This window comes from Carassius gibelio, chromosome B18, assembly GCF_023724105.1.
Source record: "Carassius gibelio isolate Cgi1373 ecotype wild population from Czech Republic chromosome B18, carGib1.2-hapl.c, whole genome shotgun sequence".
NCBI classification, from domain to species: Eukaryota; Metazoa; Chordata; class Actinopteri; order Cypriniformes; family Cyprinidae; genus Carassius; species Carassius gibelio.
The window spans coordinates 20,824,983-20,839,765 of NC_068413.1; the positions used below are offsets into that span (position 1 = coordinate 20,824,983).

A 14,783-nucleotide genomic window follows, 5' to 3' on the forward strand; every position below is an offset into this window, starting at 1 on the left:
ATAGTTCATGTTAACTCAAGTAGTTAAATAATATAAATAAATGAAACACTACTTCCATTAAATCTTTAAATTATACTTTTTTTGTATATTATATTAAAATAAAATAACCAAATATTACTGAACTAAATGTAATTTTTTTTATTATTATTATTTTTTTTTTATTCCAGTTAGAAACTAATTCAGGCTTTGGATGATTGGGGTTGTGGGGTGCAGGCTGGTATGTTGGAAATATTCATTAAGCACACACACACACACACACAGCGGCAGAAGGGCAACCCCCTGCACACTGAAGCTCTGCCCTGCTGCTGCTGTAGGGCTGGAACATTCCTGCTCTGACGAGCTGCTGAGCAATATGATCCCCTCTCTCTCTCCGTGTGTGTAGAAAAGACACTAGTAGTAGAGAGAGTGAACGTGTGCAGGGAAAAGAGAGGACTGAAGGTAAACAGTTAGACGAGTAGGGTTCACTTACTACGAACTTCCCCGGGATCTGAAGGTTTGAGTACGTACTTTCACTCCGCGGCGTGCACGCGCCTGTACGTCTGGGACAGAAAGCGAGTGAAACGGCGTATCTTTTCTATTTTTTCCCCCCGTTGTTTTGCTCTTTGCGCCCGCGTCTAATGGAGGGCCCCGTGCGGATCTGCCATCAAGAGAATGTGTTTCACTGCTAGTGTGTCCTCCTGGAAAAGGTAAGAAGCTTCACCCACCGCCGCGGACGAGCCTCTTCCGCTGAAAAGTGTTAACAGTGTGAAAAGTTCATGTGTATTCCTTTTTTCCTTCTTTCCTTGACGAGAGGCAGCTGTCTGCACTGCAGACATCATACATGAGGAGAAATTTTAAATTGCCAAGTGTTAAAATGTACTTTTGTTTTGTTCGGGAATGCGCGACTTCTGACTAAAGCGTGCAGAAGGTTTTACTAGAAGCTCGACTGTAAACTGTCCAGATGTCAAAACCTAATGTATAGATGTAATGTGCCAAGTGAAAAAGGTTTGTTTGTGCAAACATATACAGTTCTTTCCCCCAAATGTAAAGAGTCTAGAAATAAAGTTTAAATCATAGAAATCAAATTTCAAGACTTAAAACAAACTATTTGAGTGTAAAAGGGCGTATATACAAAAGTGTGAGGAGTGTAGAAACAAATTTTAAAGACTGGAAACAAAATATCCAAGTACAAAGTAAATGCAGAATTGTAAAGGATGTAGAAACAACCTATGTAAACAAAACAACAAATAATTATTTTGAATGAGGGTTAAAAGTTTTAAACATGATGTGATTATGATGTGATTATGAAACAAAGTGCAAATACAAGTTTACAAAATCTAAGCGTAAAAGATTTTGTGTCGGAATGCACGAACACTCCTTTTCCCTGAGTGTGAAGTGTGTTGAAACAAACTATCTAGAGTCAGACTGTTCAAACTGTTCCAGTGTAAAAGTGGCAAGCGTAAAAAACATTCCCATGAATGAAACCATTTCAGTTTTCCTTGAGTTTAAGGTGACTTTAGTTTTTTTCTTAGTTTTTTTTTCTGACAGTGATTTTAATCATAACTGTAACTGTATAAACACAACACGATGTTCCTGTTGACCTTGGGGCGCTTATAGAGTTATCTCAGTAAATATAAAAACATTAAACAATTGGACGAGTTTGTTCTCTGTGACGCGTGTTGTGTTAGGATTGTTAGTCTGGTCGTGAGCTCTGGGGTCTCTCATAGGAAAGTTTTGGCTGTTAAATATATGTTTTTGTATGTAAATGCATGCAACAATGGTCATTTCTTTACTAATGTTGCAGTTTGATGATAGCTATTGATGAAAACAAACCCCACAGTATGTATTAGTCAGACCCCAAACTCTTTGAAATGAGATACCTGTGAGACAGAATCCATTGGGTTTTTTTTGTTCTGGAAAATAAAAAAGCACTAGATTGAAGATCAATGAAATAAAAACTTTTCACAGAATAGATAATCCACAGATTGGGTTATTTAAGAGTTGCATATTAAAGAACATAACATATGTACGGTAGTTGATCTGATGACCAGTTCAGTTTCAGTGTTTACAGATAAAATGTTTAAAAGCGTTTGGAAACATTTTTATTTGTTGTGGATTAAAATATAGGTTCGACTTGTGAAGATGCAACAGGCTGTGCCAGAATTAGTCATATTTTAAGGGGAAAGTATATGTGTGAACCGATTCAAATATGGTTTTGAAAGCCCTTTGAGAAGATTCTCATCATTTGATTCAAATTAAAGGAAACATGTCTTTGTATAAAACCCTCTTAGCTGAAAGGTAAAACTCTCTGTAGAGTTTAAACCAACCCAAATTCATATTAAATATCTCATTATAGTCACGGTGTACTTCAGAATAGATTATACGTTTTGTATTTGAAAGGTTGATCTTGCATCTATATAAATGCATATGCCTTTGTATGTGATAAAAAAAAAAAAAAAAAAATTATTTGCATATTGATGTTTATGATTCCGGCAGTAGATAGAGATTTGCTTCTATGTATTGTTTCTCCTGTGGGCGTAAGGACTCTTTTGAGGTTCTGCTTCTAAAGAGGCGTAAATGGATGCCTACATGTGGCATGTGAGTGTCTTTTGTGTGATCAGAGAGGTTAGGACAACATGACTGCTGGGTAACAAAGCCCTCATGCACTCTGCTCGGGAGAGAAAGAGACCGAGAGATCTCCAGATACCAGCACAATAAAAGTTTTAAGAAGTGCTTTCCAGGAAAAGCAAGTGGAATGAATGAATGAATGTAAGACTGACTTCTTTTCATTTTCATTTTTGCTACATTCACAGCTTTTTACAACCCCATGCATTTAGCTGAAAATTGCTATGCAGTTACGCTGTGGTATTTTATGGGACGTGTGAAAGGCGTAGACAGAGGATAAGAGACTGTAGGACAGCGGAGTGAACTTTTATCATCAAGTCTTTAGTTTTGTCCGGGCAGGAATGTTGAGCTCGGTCGCGTATAATCCGACTGGTTCTCTTTCACCTGATGGCTTTCCCTGTCTCTCATTCTTCAGACGATCTTGTCAGAATAAAATATGGGGAGAAAGACAACTGTGCTGATGGATTGAACATACGCGTGTCATCTCATCATAATCACTACACAACAAAATCTCACTTTGCACAGTTGGAGCTGTCGAAATCGTTTCCTGTCCCTCTGGTTAGAGATAAAACAATGTTTAGATTTCATAACCACAAATCTAAACTGCAAATATATGGTGTGTATGTATACAGATTGCTTTGGGTTTTTTAATATATCGCAGTGGTGAAGGTTTCAGTTTTGTTGTTCTGGCTGTATTTTTGGTTTGTTACTGTGCAGTTCAGGATGTCTCTCACAGCTTTTCCAAAGAGTAGTGTTGTAGAGTGACAAAAAAATGCTACAAGAATGTTTTGATTTTATTTTGAATTGCACACATAGCTTTAAAATCGAGTGATAATTAACAATAATTAAACCTCATATAAATAGCAGCAGAAATTTATTTATTCTGGGGAATCAGTTTGTTCAGATGGTAATGGAATTGTACCTTTTCAATTTGAATTCCTGCATTTTAAAGCTTTTTTTTTTTAAATATCTTTGGTCCATTAGTGTAAATGTGTCTGTTAATTTAAATGCTGTTACTCTAAATACAAATCTATTGTAGTTTTGTTACCAGAAAAATACAGCTGTGAAAAAAATCTGTGTAATTACCTACTTTTCTTTAGTAACTTCTACCATAGCTAGTGTTACAGTGTTTAACCACTTTAAATTTAGTAGTTTGAATTTTCGGAAGCTACATTTTGTGTAGCTTGTAGGAAATTTATACGATTATACTTTATACTTTAATGTTGATGTTTCACCATCCCTATATATACAGCTTAAAAAGAGAAGGATGAAAAAGAAAGTCCTTCCTCCACTAGCTTTGATCATTTACTTTATTAAGCTTCCACATCTTGGATGGGATCTCCATTTTCTGTCTGCTACTAGTAATGATGCCCGTATGCTTCCACTGTTTCAAACAGACTTTTCTTACATAGGGGCTGCACTTAGAATCTGCTGGAGTTGACGTTCCAGAAAACATCACCCTGAATATTTTTTATTGAGGCTTTGGGCCACAGGTGGGCACCGTCAGAGAACCCACGCTCAGTTTTGACAAGTGTTGGAGGGGGACAAGCCAGCATTTCCCGTTCATTCCTATCCTTCAGTCAAATGATTGCAATGGTTTCTGAGATCACTCTTTTTTGTGCAACTTAGCATTTATCTTTCTAGATAAGTTGGACCAAGAAGTACTTTTCTTCAATTGCTTCCCCATTTTGTGTCTTTGCACGTTTGTGATCAAGCCCTCTTGGTTTCCTAATTAAATGACTTGATGACATTTTGTGTTTGTAAAGTCATGACCCATCGGTGTCCCTTCGCTAATTACGAGCATTTATAAATCATTAGCAGGGCATCGGTTATCCAGTACAGACTGTAGCTAAACGCTGCAGTTCTATTTACAGCGCTAGAATAATGTTTGGCCGTTTAGAGGGTTCTGGGTAATGATAAACACATGGGGCTGTTGAAAAGGTATGCTAAGTGGCCAATTTGAATGTAAGCATGTGTAATGGTTCGGACCCAGTGATGGCCTTTCCAGTCATTCTGGTGGTCTGTCGTAGTTTGTCGCACTTGGTGGGTTTGAAACACTGCTTTAGATCAATACACGGGCGAGCAAAAGCCCTGTATTAGTAGTTAGGACTGTGCTAATTGAGAGGGATCAGTCTGGGGCAAAAAAGACGGGCAAAGTTTCATTAAAGTGGATTGAGCAATTCAGACAAAGTTTTATGTTTTTTTTTAATTCCATCTGTTTATATTTGGGCTGCGGGCAGGATAGAATGTAAATGCACATTAAAAGTGAGTGATGAATGTGTTTGAGTAGCTTTGAGCGGCAGTCCAGGCGTTTAGGCGTGGGAGACTTAAACGAAAGAGAGAAAGTTGGTGTATTTAGGGAGTCATCCTCTGCCCTGCCTCTGTTGCCCAACAGATGTTAGGCAGCTTTCTTTTTACCCCCGCCCTAGGGAGGGAGGGATGAAAGTGATTTTGTAGGGCTGTGTGGTTTGAAGGTTTATTTAGCTCGGGGCTATGATCTTTGCTCTCTGCACCATTCCAAGATTAACCATTGGCCGTAAATAGCGAGATGAAGAAATTAAGTTTCATATAGGGCTGGAAAATATTTCTAAATAAATTTATATATTTTAAATATATTTTAATATTTGCAGCCAAAATACATTGTGAAATATATGGTGGATATTCAATAAATTGCCTTACTTTCATTCCATGCAGACCGGACAGATATGGTCATGCGGTGTGGCAAGCATACCGTCACACTGCATACATAATCGGTCCCATTCTGATTAGAGCGACCACCGAACAAATTTGAGGTTATTTTTAATTGGGACCATGATGTCTGATTTCGACCAGTATAAAGGATTTCATGGAGGTGGAAGATTTGATGATGGTACATTACATATACCATAACTACTGTGATACTGAGTTGGTCCACCACCCGGAATAATTGCCTTTAATCCCTGAAGCCCAGGTCTCATTAGTTTGGGTTAGCTGACAGCCGTCGTCCTTCTGGAGGGGTGTAGGAATCGGAGATGGATCACTGCTGGCAGCCAAAGCTTTGCTGTGATTTAGGGCCCTGGTATTGGTGATGGATACCGTCCAGCATTTATGTACATCACGTGAATGGTATATCGCACAGGTTTTGTTTCTAGCTCAACAGATTGTAGCAAATTTGGCTGTAAAAAGATGATCCTATCACAAAGGAATTCACTAGACGCCAAGGTCGTCTCCCACTGATCTGAGGCAACAATAAGAATTAATATTTAATGATTCATTGCCCATCATACTTTTAATATCCTTAGAGTTAAACAGAAAATGTAGACACATCCTTAAAATCTACTCCCTGGTTTTTGTGCAAAATTAATTGGCATACTGCACAGAAAAGCTATGCTTTTGGATCACCTAAGAGCCAGATATCAAAATATTTTCATCTCCAGCTTTGTCATTATCCTTTTGTGGGACTGCAAGGACAGAACTAAAAGAATTACAGATTTTATCAGGAGCACGGAAAGTTAACGCTGGGTGCCATCAATTCCATTAGTCTAGCTTTTAGTGCATTAAAGATGTATTTTGACTCCTGTATGTAAATTAAAAAAGCACAATAGTACATGAAGTTTACTCTTGTGATGGGTGTTGTCATTTAAAGGGATAATTTACCCAAAAAATTAAAATTCTGTATTCATATACTCACCCTCAAATTGTTTCAAACAAGTTGCTGGTCCCCATTGAATTCCATTGTATTTAACTAAATAAAACTATGGACATTAATGGGGACCAGCATCCGTTTAGTTATCAACATCCTTCAAAATTCTGCTTTCGTGTTTAGAAGAAAAAAATCAGACAGGTTTATAACAACTTTATGGAATTAAGCACACTTAGCTGTTGTTGGTCAAATAAACCCAATAGACTGTAATGTCTGGGGTGAACTTCTGAACTGTATTACACATTACTGATTGTTCCCGCATTTATAAAAAGACTGGGGAGCCCTGACCCTGTGCAGAATTTAGGAAGGGTTTTCTCCATCCTCAGCACCTTCCTGTTTTCAAGATTCATTTCTCTGAGACTTCCTGAACTGCCCCTTCTTCACCAGATCCAGCCTTGAGAGCAGCCAGAACGCTTCCTTCTATCCTTTTTCTTTCTTTTTTTTTAACTTTAGCACAAGCCCAGCTATACCACAGCGTTCTATTTCAAACACTGCTGCCCATAAGCGACATCTGACATGGGTTTTCTCTGTAGCCCAGTGCCCAAGCCAGGCAACAGATCAGCAGGACTATATTAAGGAAAAAGCAACCACGGCTGGCTCTCCCCATGCTCCTGACAAACAGACTGTTTGTTTGGAAGGGCTGCATAACTGGTGGATCAGAGCCTGAGGCACTGTGGGTACTACTGTGAGGCCTGTGGTAATAAGTGCCATTTTGAGCCTCGCAACGCGGGAAGAGGCAGCCCCTCTGGGGAACAAAGTTAAAAGGTCATTTATAGAGTCTTTTTCAACTGCTTGAGGAAACAGGAATTAATTACAGGGGTGAGCCCAAAGAAAGCCATGCATTGTTACACCTCTGACCCATCCCTTTAAAACAACCCAGATTAGATTGAGATACAGGATGGGAGATGCAAAATATTTATTATTCTCAGACAAACAGGCTTCCTGGTCCGTGTCTGTAAAACCTCGTCCATTGGTGCTCTGAATGAGGCCTTTTATAAGCTTCCCAAATGGTGGGAAAGTATACTGCAAATGTAGTGAGTTCAAGTTGTATTATCATTATTATTATGTTGACATTTTGTAAAGGTAATGTTGGTTTTCGCACCGTCTGATGCCACTGGCTGAAATATGCTCACCATCAGGATAAGAGAACAGCTGAAGCCTGAATATGATCGATAGTTCAAGTATCTGACAGCCAGCGATAGCAATTCAGGACAAGCACATTTGTTGAACTCACACCACACAATTTGTTTTGTTATTTTGGAAGCACTGGAAAACATGACCTCTTGGCTTGCAGAGGGCTACAAGACAAGACAGATAAACATTTAGACAACCTAAATAGATTCAGTCAGAGGCAATGTTTGGAGTGGATATTTATTTCAGAGCCCTCAAGCTTGTACATACAAGGCAGAGAGTTGGCCTTATGTTTTGGGGGGTTTTCAACACACTCAGAAAGTATAATTCAGCCTTCACAGCCTCTTACATCTTGTTTGTTTTTGTTCTATGAGGTTAATTTGTCATTTTTGAAAAGGCACAGCATTATACCCTTAAACTAGTCAAATTCAATTCACAATGAATGTTGATCATTTTTATCTTTACATTTCTTTTCTTGATTGAATTTGTAGTCATATCTAGTTAGTCTTTGGCCAGCATGAATGTTAGAGTGATGTCCCTGGTCTTCAATATTTGCTAGTGAGGAAGGATTTCAAATCCTGCTGTCATCTTGTTTTTGTTTGGTACATGCTTTGAATCACAACTTCAAATATATGTCCCTGCCCTGTGAGTGCTTTTGGTCGGAGGCCAAAGACCTATCGGTGGGGCATTGAGCAGGACCTGTTGTGTAGCTGTATGTCCAGCTTACTGCCATGGTGATGGAGAGGTGATGGAATCCAGGAGAGCGAGGGAGGACTGAATCTGAGCTGAAGCAGAGATAGGAAAACCACTAGCTGCCTCCAACTTTTCTGCAGCGATCATCCTTTCAAAAACTGGACTCTTGTCTTTAAATTTGCAAGAGCATCTAGACGGAAAGCGGCACAGTCAAGATTAAAACCAGCATTTCTTACATGAGCACCACAGCTTGATGATTCTGGAACATGTTCATATAACTAGGCCACGGCTCTGACATGTTACTGTTTTGTCAAGTCAAAGCTTTTGGAATTTGAGTGCTTAGCATCTACCGGAGAAGTCATCCAATGCTCTGCTGACTCTAACAACCTCACATACACACTCATTCTCATTCTCCCGTTTGGCTGATGAATCAGACACTCTTGGCATAGCCTACCTATCAACTTTGTCTCTCAGCACACCCTCTGGGCAGACAGACCGCTGTCTCTCCTATCTGTAACATTCCTCCTCTCCATTAGAAGTACCCTTCCTGTGTGCAAACGTCCCCTCGAGGGTTCTGATTAGCTGTGAACTCATCTGGAAGAATATTCTGTGGCTCCTACAATACCGTGGGTGTTGTTAGTTATGCATGTTGCTTTTATGCAGTTTTGGCTTCGGCCTTGTGCGGCGGGATACCCTGAGATCCATTTCCAGTGTCCGAGACAACCCTATTGAGTTTCAGTTCTCTGCCTAATCCCTGTTGTTGAAAACCTTGGGAAACGGCCCTCTTACCTCTGCACCCCTCCTATGTCACCACGTCCCCTTCCACGCCACCTCCTCCTATTCCCAGGCAAACAACAAACTCCAATTAAGAGGGTTCTTCTGTACTGTACAGGGGCTAAGGGTCTCCCTCCCACCCCGTCTCACCGGGCGATCTGTGTGTGGAGTGTTTGTGACTAAGGCCAAACTGCCTGGGGCAGGAATTAGCACTGTCTCCCTGGTCTGAGGCCTGGCACTCATGGTAAGGAGGCGGAGGTAGACCGGGTTGTTTCTGCTGAGAATCCCCCCAGGAGGAGAGAGGTGGTAAAGAGATGTGTGTGTTCTTGGTAAACAGTGCTTTGTAAGAGGTGACTGTCTGATCCCTGGGGCCTCTGTTCTCATTCCTGTCTTCTCTCCTCCCCTCCCATCTTTCCTTTCACTGTTAACCACTCCATGGTTGTCCAGGCTGTGCCCCGTTTCCCAACAAGCATCTCAAATCAGTGCTGCCTGCGCTGTGTAGACTCTGATACAATTTCCTGTCAACAGAGACTGGGGGAGGCTGGTCCGGGGAAGTAGCATCAAACTCCTAATGTAATGCCTCTTCACACACATACATACTCTCACCCACTCTTTCACTAAAGAGAGCATTTGAAGGTTATCCTCCGTTTGCCCTTTCTTTTGAGCCTTCTGGATGCTGATGAGTGCTGCCTAATTGTAGTTTGATTTCCATCTCTGCTCATAGATTAAAAAAAGAGCAAATGCTCCCTTTTTAATGCTTACTAACTTACAAATGTCTCTGACTCTCTCTTTCTCTCTCTCTCTCTCTCTCTCTCTCTCTCCTGTTTGTCTTCCCCTCTCTCTCTTTTTAATAATGTCTGCTCCCTTTAATCACTGCTCAGTTCAGAGGCCCAGTATTTCCATTCATTAGTCCCATCTGCATGGCCCGGAGCTGCCCTCATTCCTGCCACTTGGACCAGTAGTAGCCTGTTATAGCCGAACTTGGGTCTTCCATACTAGGCCTTGGTTCCCACCCCCTTTTGAAGTCTCTTAGACTTTCTCCCTTTCCTGACCTGTTTTGCTTGCCAGGTCTCTCTGATTGCACCAAGTCAAGACATTGTACTGTCAGTTGACTGGAAGGATTACAAGCAAGGTTCACACAGTACAAGTTTGTCTGTCGGGCATTATCTTGGGAAATGAGCTGAAGTTTGGCAAGTATTCACCTCCCGATGAATCCCTTTTTTTCCTTACTGTCACTCCCTTCCTCTCACTCTCCTATCTCCTGTTCTTCCTGCATCAGTTTTTTTGTTTTATCTCACTTACTTACGCCACCTCTCTTATTTTGTCATATTTTTCTTTTTCTTTTCTTTTTTTCTTTTGGAGAGCGGCTCCTCTGTCAGGGTTTGTGGGGGGCGAGTGTGGACAGGTTCAGAATACAGCAGGAAGATCAACCTTACCACATAGGGTCAGATCAGACTATCAGAAAAGATATTCACTCACTCTTCTTCTCCTCTTACAAACCGTTAACCCACTGTCTTCTGTAGTATGTTTTTCAGTCTCCTCCTTCTGGTGCCCCTCATGTTTCTGCTTCTTAGTGTGTCCTTATTTTATCCATTGCCTAATAACCATAGCCATATGACTCATTTGTTTGTTTAATAAGATCCATTTTGTGGATATTTTACTGCTAGGTTTATTTGTTTCTTATCCATTTAAGTTCAGGCCTCTACTTTTGTACCAGTTGTGACCTGTTCTTCTAGAGCCCTGTGGGGTCTTTTGTTCATGTTTACTCAATTTGACAGGTATCTGGGCAGGGGGCAGATGAAACTTCAAGCACTACTTGCAGAGAAAGACTCATTCTTGTTCACACTTTTTTTTATATGACTGCAGGTGCCACTTCCCGCCCCCTTTGCACACACACCTAGGGGCTTGCCAGACTGTTTATTTTCCTTGCTGTCATCCTGTGTTCTTTTCTGCTTACACTGCATCCATCTTTCTGCAAGATTGTCCCAGCATTCCAGCAGAATGTTATTGCAAAAGCTATGTGTCATATAAAGATATGAGGGTATCAGAGACACTTTTATTTTCAGTGTGGATACTCTGTTCTGCACATTAATTAATGCCTGGAAGAGTCTTGCAGAATTATCTTGCAGAATATAGAATTTTTTGAGGATGGATGTTCTTAGACTTCCTGAGGAGTCTTGTCTTCCTTCCCCGCACTTTGGCAGGATCTCAGGTATGACCCTGGTCTTGCTCCCTCATTCCAGAGAGAAAACAGAAAGGAAAAACAGTTTTTACTCTTGACAACTGATAAGGTTAGATTTATGATCATCAACTGCCTGTGGGTTTGTTGGACTGCTGTTTGATCAGGCTCTTTGGAAGCCTCTCAGAAAAACACTCAGTGTGTGTGTATCTTCTCTTCTGGCTTGAGAAAATCCTTAATCAAGCTTGTAAATGTAATAACAGAATAGAGAGAGGCTTGCAGGTGAAGTCTTCTGAAACTTTTGGAGACTCTGGAGTAGCATGCTAGCCAAAGATCCATCCCTGTAAACAAAATACCTCTGATGACCAGAGTATGTTTTGTTTTGGGATGCTGCAGTGCAACTAGCTCCCCCACCATGCTTTACAACTAGCTTAAGCTAATACTTTGGTCTAGAGTTTGCTGGAGAACAGCATGCTCTTTCCCACAGGAATAGGTCAGAAGCCTACCAGCCACAACCAACATGGAAATTCAGGCTAGTCTAAGCTAGGCTTGCCACGATAGACGGTGCTGACAGTGATACCGTTGTTATGCCACAACACCGGTTTACATCACTTGCCCACCGTGGCACCGACCCCCACCGTCATTTAGAATTTTTATAGTAATAAAAATCATTCTAGTTGAGTAAAAGAACAGACACTACAATTAAAAACTGAACGTGGCTGCTCAGTGCAGTGTGCCGAACGACAGTCGCATCACAGATCAGATTTAATTTATCACGTGAGGACAGCTGACTGACAAAAAGAGTGAGTTGAGACAGATAAGATGGCGGATTATTTCGTTTTGAAATGAAATACAAAAGCACCTGTTTGGCAGTATTTTGGATTTTGAAAAGCCTGTTGACTTTTGCCATTTATCTAAGGTGATTTTGGAAGTTTTTTTAAACATTTTTTTAAACATTTGTTTCTTATTTAATTGGTTTATTTGACATCAATGTTTATGCCATGTCTCCAAGCTTTCTTACTCGTTTTGCTAATAAACATTCTATGTTTCTTTTATTTATTTGTTTATATACTATACATGTTTACTTAGCTTATTTGTATACCTAAACTTTATGTATGTTATTTGTTATTTTATATTAGGCATAGCCTTCCCTATAGCATGGTGTATTTTTATTTGTTTTGTTAATAAAAGTTATATGTTTTATATACAAGTGAGTTGGATGTTGTATTTTGTTGTTGCATTCAAGCAATTGACGCCGAACTGCCGCTAATTCAGAAGTGAAAGTAAAATGCACACTGTGTTTTTAAGCGAATTAAAGCGAGGAAAAGAGGGAAAATTCTAACGAACTATATGAAAAGTAAAAGCGAGGAAAAGAATGAACGCCCCGCCCCCACGGTGATATCGGTATTACCGGTGTTGTAACGCGTTGATTAACTGGTGGGAAAATTTCCTCACCATGGGAAAATTTCCTCACCATCACAACCCTAGTCTAGGCTGATCTTTTTATAAGGAAAACTTTGGACATCAGCTGTGCAACATGACCAATACCCTTAATTTTAATTAAAGTGTGTAATCGAGCTAAACATGAAGCTAACAATAAAATTTCATGTCCGTTAATGTTTTTGTTAATTGATTTCCTAGGAAATTCAGCCAAATCTATCTCTTGATTGTAGATTGATCATGATTCTTGTTGGTCAAAGCTGTTTCATACTTTTAAGCAGGTTCTTCTACCAAGGATTGGATAGCCGATAGTTCCATAGCTTTATTAGCAAGCATTCTTGTTTGAGTCATTAGTAGTACAGTGATGTTACATAAATAGAGGTGCTGTCAAGTTAATGTTTGTAATTCTCACTGTTTGTTAAACCCTTGCTTCCTTCTGCACTGTTTTCTCTTTGTCCTTAATCTTCTCTTTTGATGTGGCCTATATGATGGAGATCTTCAGTAGGCATAGGGGACTTCCCTTCCCTTCTACTATCAGACATGTCTCAGCACTCCGCTACCCGCTCTGTCCCTCTCTCTCTATACTTATATCTCTGTTATTGAAGGCTCTAGACTGCTCCAATTCCCTGCTGTCTCTCTTGCCTGCATGTAGTAGTAGCTGCCTGTCTCTCTCTCTCTCTCTCTGATGGAGGACAGCAGATATCCTACAAAGTGTCTGTCTGCCCTGAGCCTAGTACATACAGGCGGATGTCAAAAGAAAGGCAAAGAGATAAAACACAGGAATGATGCTTGTGTTTCCTCGTCATGCCAGATCTGTTGCAGAGATAGGAAGAGGCGCAGCGTCACTCCTCACACCAGATATCCAGGGTTATACCCACCCCTCCAAGGGTACAAACATCGCCATCTATGTACACATGGGGCGATGTTGCCAATCTTTGCCAGTTTTTCATTCAAGGCTGTTGTTATTGTTGTAATTATATATTATTATTCTGGGAGTGAGAAGATTGTTTCCACTGATGGCATGGGGCACTGCAGAGGGCTTGTTGGGACTCGTGGACAAGACACGTTACCCTTAGAATCCATGGACTGATGAACCATGCACACACACTTGTTTATAGCCAGATCTGCTGAGTTTGACTAATCTTGGTAAAGTTTCTATGAAATGTTTTTAAAAGTGTGCAGGTCAAGGTTATTTTCGTAAATGAAAACAAAAAAATAAGACAAACAATCAGTTAGAAATTTTTTTTTAACTGAAATAAAATGTAAAATCCATAATAAATAAAAAACTAAAATTAAATTAAACTAGCAACAGTTATTGAAAAACGAACTGAAATAAAATAATAATTATCAAAAATAAAGTATTCGTTTTTGTTATTAATAAGCTCTCATCCTGTGGCTGAAAATCTGACGTAGTTTAGTTTAAAACCAAACAGGCTGTATAATCTGTCGATGGCGCTTTATGCATGTGAGGTTAGCTGAGGCTGACAGCAACACCAGTTAACTGATGAATACGACAGACATGAATGATGGCAGGGGGTAGGAAACGACAGAGCCCTGTTTGGAACTATTTCTCATTTTATTCCGAAACAGGAAAAAGCAAATGCATTGTCACGCTGAATAAAACATTCAACACATACACAGAAACTCAAAAAGATTTAGTCTTTAATATGTATGTTTGTTCATATGCATGTTCATCATGTATTATGTAAATTTAAGGTGCATTTGTTTGGTTCTTTTTTGCATCTCAAACCCTTGTTATTTTTATCAAGAGTTAACTGTAATCTGTGCAAACATTACATTTTGCTGAAAATAAATGTCTTGCTTTGCTTTCTTTGGTCTACACTGGAAGTGTTCTGTTAGCTGCTAAACTATAATTACTGAAACTATAACTGAAAGTAAATAAAATAAAAACTGAATAGAAATGTGTTTGCAAAATAAAAACTAAACTAAAACTAACAAAACCATTCATAAAACTAACTAAAACTAAACTTAAATTTAAAGCAAAATTGAAAACGATATTAAAATAAAAACTAATTAAAAAAAGCAAAACTATAATAACCTTTGTTCAGATTTATTAAACGCCCATCTGCTTTGCTTTATTTTGTGCTTGCCAAGTGCAGATCCTTTAATCACCTTGTTTTTTTTGGGGTGACCCCAAGGGGCGGGGCCACAACTGCCAGACACCCGCTGACTTTCTGCTCTCCGGTGACCCTTGACATTTGGTTTAGAGGGGGCGTTAGCAGGAGACTGGGAGAGTTTATTATTTCCTGTGTTTCCTAC

General features: G+C 39.7%; 1 protein-coding gene across 1 annotated transcript in view; it reads left to right on the forward strand.

Annotated features, from left to right (window-relative positions):
• Positions 1-255: 255 nt before the first annotated feature.
• Positions 256-14,783, forward strand: part of cdon (cell adhesion associated, oncogene regulated) — a 39,373-nt gene continuing 24,845 nt past the window's right edge. The window contains exon 1 of the mRNA XM_052582494.1: positions 256-686. The gene's annotated coding sequence lies outside the window, so the exon portion shown is untranslated. The remainder of the gene's footprint in view (positions 687-14,783) is intronic.